Source organism: Camellia sinensis, chromosome 4 (assembly GCF_055761805.1).
Source record: "Camellia sinensis isolate YWXY chromosome 4, ASM5576180v1, whole genome shotgun sequence".
NCBI classification, from domain to species: domain Eukaryota; kingdom Viridiplantae; phylum Streptophyta; class Magnoliopsida; order Ericales; family Theaceae; genus Camellia; species Camellia sinensis.
Window position 1 is genome coordinate 39,164,055 of NC_138964.1, and position 6,662 is coordinate 39,170,716.

A 6,662-nucleotide genomic window follows, 5' to 3' on the forward strand; every position below is an offset into this window, starting at 1 on the left:
TTGGAAAATAAAAAATTATTTTTTACCTTGGGCGACCAAAATTTTAGTCTCCAAAAGTTTATTTTCAGCGACGAAAAATAATTTTGGTCGCTGTATATTGAGCTTTGGCTACTAAAACAATTTAGTCGCCGATTGAAAAATAAAAAAATTATTTTTTACTTTTGGCGACCAAAATTTTAGTCGCTAAAAGTTTATTTTCAGCGACGAAAAATAATTTTGGTCGCTATATAGTAGCTTTAAAGAACTAAAATTATTGGAGGGAGATATTTCAAATATTTTGGAGTGATTTATAAAATTGTTTCAGCAACAAAAAAATTTTAGTCACTAATGGTGTAATATATATATATATATATTTCAAACCGCAAACCAGCGCTTCTTCTCTCTCTCTTCAGCGTTTCTCACTCTCCCTCTCCCTCTCCCTCTCCGCTGCTTCTCTCCCCTCCCTCTCTCACCGTCGCTGGCCACCGTCCGTCCCCATCGTCGCATGTTGCCACCGCCATCGCTGAAATCACCACCAACACTATCACAAATCACAGGTTTGTCTCTGTCGCGCTCGGTCCTCTCCCTCATTGTCGATCTAGGTCTCTCTCTCTCTGTCGAGCCACTCTCTGGTTCCCTCTCTCTCTCTCTCTCTCTTTCTCCCTTCCCTTATTTCCCCATTTCTCACACTTCATCTAGGGTTTATATGATTTTTTTTAGTTTAATTTTGTGTTGATTTCGTTAATGGGTTTGGTTGAAGTGTTTGATTTCTATGAATTATGATATTCTTCATGTCGAAAATGGGTTTGATTTTAGTCTTATGGGTTTGATTTTCGTTTTATGGGTTTGACAGAGAAGAAATTTATAAGATTCAAACACATAATCGATGACCAATCTCGAAATTTATAAGATTAAAGCAAAATGGAATATTGGTTTTAATGGTAGCAATCTTAAGCAATGATCATATGCTATTGATCTCCCTTCTTGAATTGTAATTTTCTTGTAATTTCTAAGTTTATTTTATTGCTTTATCAATTTTATTTGCTATATTATCTTCAGTAATTTTCCTTTATGAAAGGTTTGATTATTCTGTGCCTCTTCTAAGTTCAAAGCAGTGGAGAACACTGTAGACATGGACATTAACAACAACTCCAAGTTCCAACTACACCACCAACACCAACCACCCAAGCAACACAACTACTGTAGCATGCCAATGACTTTCAGATACCATATTTAAGGTGTTAATGTTAGTTCAGTTATTATTAAATCATTCATTTAGGCATTTGTACAAGAATAAAAAGTATAGTTAAAAGTTTGAAGTGAAAAAATTATCATTTTGTCAATAGATTTTATCATAATTTCTTTGAAGAGGAATAAAAATTGACAAATTAGTGATCTCACTTGCTCGTATTGAATCAATTCACCCAAATTTGAAGTAGTTTTGAACATGAGTTGAGAACTGTTTTTGTTTTTTATCTATTGATGCAACCTGAGGGTCTGATAGATTATTGGTAGAATGGCCTCAAATTCAAATACTTCTGTGACTTATACTTTCAGCTAAATTCTTCTCTGGATTAACTTTTACACCTAGTATCGATTACCAAACTGGTCTAGCATAAGATATATCTGTTTTTCAAAAAAAGAAATTGGTGAAAAAGAAAAGCCTTGCGTTATTAAATTTACTTTTTGCCTTTGTTTTAATTTTGGTTGTGTAATATGCTCTAGATCTATCATGAACTACATTGTTTCCAGAATTGTTTCTTTCTTAATTTCATGCCCTTGTCAACATGATATCGCTTGATTGGCTTCTGATTAAAGAATAAGTTTTACATGTTTCTGTTTGCATGGCTATATTATGAGACCATGATTGCAGAAAATTCAATCTTTACTATCTCTCTCTTTCTCTTTTTTCTTTTTTTCCCATCAAATTTGAGTGAAAGATTGATTAACAGATTGATATGATATGGAACATTCCAATCCATACTTTCCCTTTCCCTTAACAGATTGATATGATATGGAACATTGCTAATTGAGATAATACTCTCTATATCAAACATCATTTGAATAAAAAGAAGTTGAATTAAATTGTGAAGTTGATAATACTTTGATTAGTAATTTACAATCTCCTTTGTACATTCAGACAGCTTCTTTTGTTGTACACTGCTGATTATATGAAATATTATTTTATCCTTTGTTGTTGTGCTGATCATTTTCATGGAAATGGCAGGGCAGCACAAACTTGGAGGCCATTCAGATTATTAAGAAGCCTGGAGGATCACTAAAGGATTCATTTTTAGATGAGGGGTGGGTATCTTAACTTGTGAAATTCATTTGATGTGATTTAGCTAGCATTGCTTTCATACCTAATATAGAGGGGATCTTGCTTTTACCAGACTTTTGGCTGATGAGTTCCTTCCTATATGTTTATGCTTTCTTTGACATTTCTAAAACTCTTAGTCCTTGTATCAATCTTTTGACATGTCTACAACTGCATAAACAGCTTTACCCAAATCTCTTTTTGGTTGCTGAGAAAAGCTAGGGATTATTTTGAATGTTAAAATTTGCATATTTTGAGGTTTCAGCACATAAAAACGTCTGCTCAACTCAGTCTCACTTTGGCTTTGTTGAGTTGGTTATCTTCTGCTGCGGCTACTAGTTAGTATGACTTTTATACCTCAAAAAGATAATAAAAAAATCCAGAGATTAGAGGAAAGTTGGGTGTCGGCCTTTTCCTGACAATCTTTGTTTTCTTGTTGTTTCCTTTTTTTTTTTTTGGTGTGTGTGTGTGTGTCTTTTACAGACTCGTGTGCTCAAAGTGGACATACACTGTGATGGGTGTAGGCAGAAAGTGAAGAAACTTCTTCAGAGGATTGAAGGTTCTCACTTGACCATGAATTACTTAGCTAACTCTCCTTTCTCTGTTTTCTAGTTTATTTTTCCCCATTACTAGTTCTCTCTATTTTTCATCTCTTTAACTGTGTTTGAAGAGTGGTGTTTTGGTTAATTTGTCCATTGATATTCCTTACTTTGGACCTCCATGATGTGGGTTTTGTGTGAAATGGATAAATTTTAACAATGTGCTATGGTTAGGGCATTCAAATTCTTTTGCTTAATTATTTGATTTTGATATGATATAAGATAGAAGTGCAGTTCCCTTTTAAGCAATAGATTGGAAAGATGAAAAGCATGTTGCGGCCAATCACTCACTAATTGAAGTCTAAAATTTGACCTTTGGTGTTTTTTTTTTTTTTTTTGGAAAGAGCAACAGAAAGTCACACTTTCAGGAACCTTGTATTTCTTTTTGCACATTATATTGTCATGGCTTCCAGTTTTGTTTTGTTTTGTTTGGTTTTTTTTTTTTTTTTTTTGTGTGTGTGTGTGTGTGTGTGTTCCTTCGATTCGGATTTATATATGATTATAGATTTATATTGATTTGATATGCATGTGTTTTTGGTTTTTTTTTGTTAGCATAGGTATACACCTTATATACCATATGCCAATAAGAGGCAACTTATTCAGTTTGCATTGCTGCTAATTCATTAACAGCTTTGTCTATTTTTGAAAATTCTTAATTATACTATCAATCATAATGTAATCTTGATTTGGTAGCTTTCTCTACACTTTGCTTAAAGCAGCCATGGTTTGTTTGTTTGTTTGTTTGTTTTTTTCACTAAGTGCCGCAATTTGACCTGACAATAGATGAACCTCGCCATCATGCAGAATAATGACTCTTTTTAGATATATGCTCTGTTGATGTTATTATCTTAATATTGTTTGTGATCCATTTTTGGTCTTCAATTTTAGTGTCTGTTTGTTATGTGATTTTGGTGGAATGGTTGTTAGTGTATGGTTGGTTTGTTGGTGCTAAATTTTTTTTTTGAATTTCCCTAGTAAATGTTTTTATTGTGAATATATTGTCATTTTGCTGTCAATTGTTGGCTATTATAGTTTCATTAGTGGCACTGATAAGCTTGGCACAATTAAAGCTGTTTGATTGCCGGATTTTGTTAAGAGATTGGAACAGAAATAAAATTTAATAAAGAATAGAAACTGATTTTATAATCATTTTTGGTGTTGCAAATATTTGTTAGAATTTTTTAGCCGGATATGTTTAAAAATTTAGGCATGGATTCATTATGCTCCTGTGCTTTGGAGCCAAAGTAGTAGTTGCTTTTAAACATACTCTTGCTCCCTCTCTCTCAAGGACTCGCCATCACTATACCCCCCATCGCTCACCGTTGATAGTGGCACCATTTCATGTTTCCTTGACCTTTTTTGTGAGATAATTTGAATCATGTCTTCTGTTAGGATATATTTTAAAAAGAATATGATTTAAAGAAACTGCAGTTGATAATTGACGATTGAAAGTGAATGTATTTTTTTACAGATAAGTGCTAATGGTTATTTTTATATATATATATATATATATTTTTTTTATAGATTGCTTTTATGTGGGCTATTGTGGATATTTATTTTTGTGTACGAAGAGCATTTGTTTTGTATATGGAAGACATTTATTTTTCTACAATCCTCTATTTTGAAAATCCAGTTTTTTTGTATGTAATATATAATTTAGATGGATTATACTTGATTTGTGTGGTTTTATATGATATTTGGAATATGATGTTACAAGTTAAAGTTTTTGGATCGTTGATAATGAAATGAGTATTATTGATAATGGATTTAGATGATAATTGATAGATGTATTATTCTGTATATATACAGGTTGCTTTGATAATGGAATGCATATAATTTAGAAATTAATGAAAAATATTCAATTTATGCATTTAAAAAAAATAAATTAATATCATGTTTTTGGCCACTAAATAGTTAGTAGCCATTAAGGAAGTAAATATTTTTAGCCACTAAATAGTTAGTAGCTAAAAAAACAATCGAATGAAAAAATTAACTTTTGGGAACTAAAATTTTAGTAGCCAAATAAAAAAATAGACTTTAGGCGACTAAATTTTTAGTAGCTAAAAAAAATTACACTTTAGGCGACTAAAACATTTAGTAGCTAAAAAAATAAGATGAAAAAAAAAAAAACTTTTTGGCTACTAAATAAATTAGTCATGGAAAATAATTTTAATTTTGGCGACTAAATGTTTTAGTTGCTGAAAATGTGATATTAATTTTTTTGAAAACTTTTAGCGACTAAAATATTAGTCACCAATTTCGCCTATCAACGACTAATACCTTTACTTTTGGCGATTAAATTTTTAGTCGCCAATTTAGGACTTTCGGCGACTAAATTTTTTTTAGTCGCCAATATCTTCCCCGACAATCTTCCCGTGACCAAACCGGCGACCAAACTATTTAGTCAGGAAAACTTTCCGGCGACTAAAAATTTGACTTTTGGCGACTAAAAATTTAGTGTCAAAAAGTGAACATCTTTAGTAGTGTGGTGTCCTAAAATTTTATCTTTTTATGCTGCCAAGTATCTATTTTAAATTTTTTTAAAACAATAAAATTAGACAAATGGTATGAGTGAGGCTTAAACCTTAAACCTTCAGTCTAATGAAGAAGATTTTTACTACTTTAGTGACACCCAATATATAATAAATATTTTAGGATAAATTATAAATACAACTCCTGAGATTTAATTAAAATACAAATCGTCTCTTGTGATTCTGAAAATTATATTCTACCCTTCATAACAAATCGTCTCTTTTATTAATAAATTATCAAGTCAATTAACAGTTTTTAATATGTTAGAAACATGTTTCAATTAATAATTTAAGCAATTTTATTATTGTATAGGAAAGTAATTATAAATTTCATTTTTTTTTATAGTTAATTATGTTAAATAAAAAATTCTGACAAGGGGATATTTATAATTTTTCAAATCTCGGGGGTGTATTTGTAATTTACTCAATATTTTTTTTATTATATACTCAATATTTTTTTTATTATTTTATTTTTACTTATTTGAATTTTACATACATGTTGGATTTCGTAAACCCTGATAAGTGCTAATCACTGAACCTTGGGTCTAATGGAATGTTTGGGAGGAGGGCCTCCTCCAAGAGGAGAGGGTTCGGGGGTACTTTGGTAATTTTTTGTTATTTCCACGTTACCCTAATTCTATATTTATAAATAGATGAAGAAAGTGTCTCTTTTAAGTAAAGAGAGTTATATTATTTTCTGATCATAATAAAAACTGTAGCAGTTGTGGATGTAACCTTATTCTGGAGAAAACCACGTAAATAATTGTATTTCTTTGTGTGTGTTTGATTTCTTTGATCTTGTTTGTTATTTTGTATCTTATTGATCTTGATTAGAAATAGACGATTTCCTAATAATATATCACGTGTGTGAACCACTAGTTAAATATAAAGAGAACGCATTGAATGGTATTTTGAAATCTTTTCTCCTTGTGTTGTTAAGTGTCTACTTTTTTATTTCAAATAAAATATTAAACATATTGCCAAGTGTCAAATGCCCATTTTTTATTATTTAAAATTAAAAAATAAATAAAAGAAAAGAATGAGACTCGAATCTTAAATTTTAAATTTAATAAATCAAATTCTTACTATTTGAGTGTCAAATAATATATAAGAAATATTTTATTTTATTTTTATTTATTTAAATTATAGAGACATCGCATGTGGTTAATTTTTTATTGGCTATTTTAGATTAAAAAAAATAAAATAAAATTATCAGCGTCAAATGCCCGCGTATGC

General features: G+C 30.5%; 1 long non-coding RNA gene across 1 annotated transcript; it reads left to right on the plus strand.

The window, feature by feature from the left end:
• The first annotated feature begins 345 nt into the window (after window positions 1-345).
• LOC114296362 (uncharacterized) lies at window positions 346-3,079 on the plus strand. The gene is made up of 3 exons (XR_014366346.1): window positions 346-536; window positions 2,207-2,283; window positions 2,780-3,079. It is a non-coding gene; the product is annotated as an uncharacterized LOC114296362 (long non-coding RNA).
• The last annotated feature ends 3,583 nt before the right edge of the window (window positions 3,080-6,662 follow it).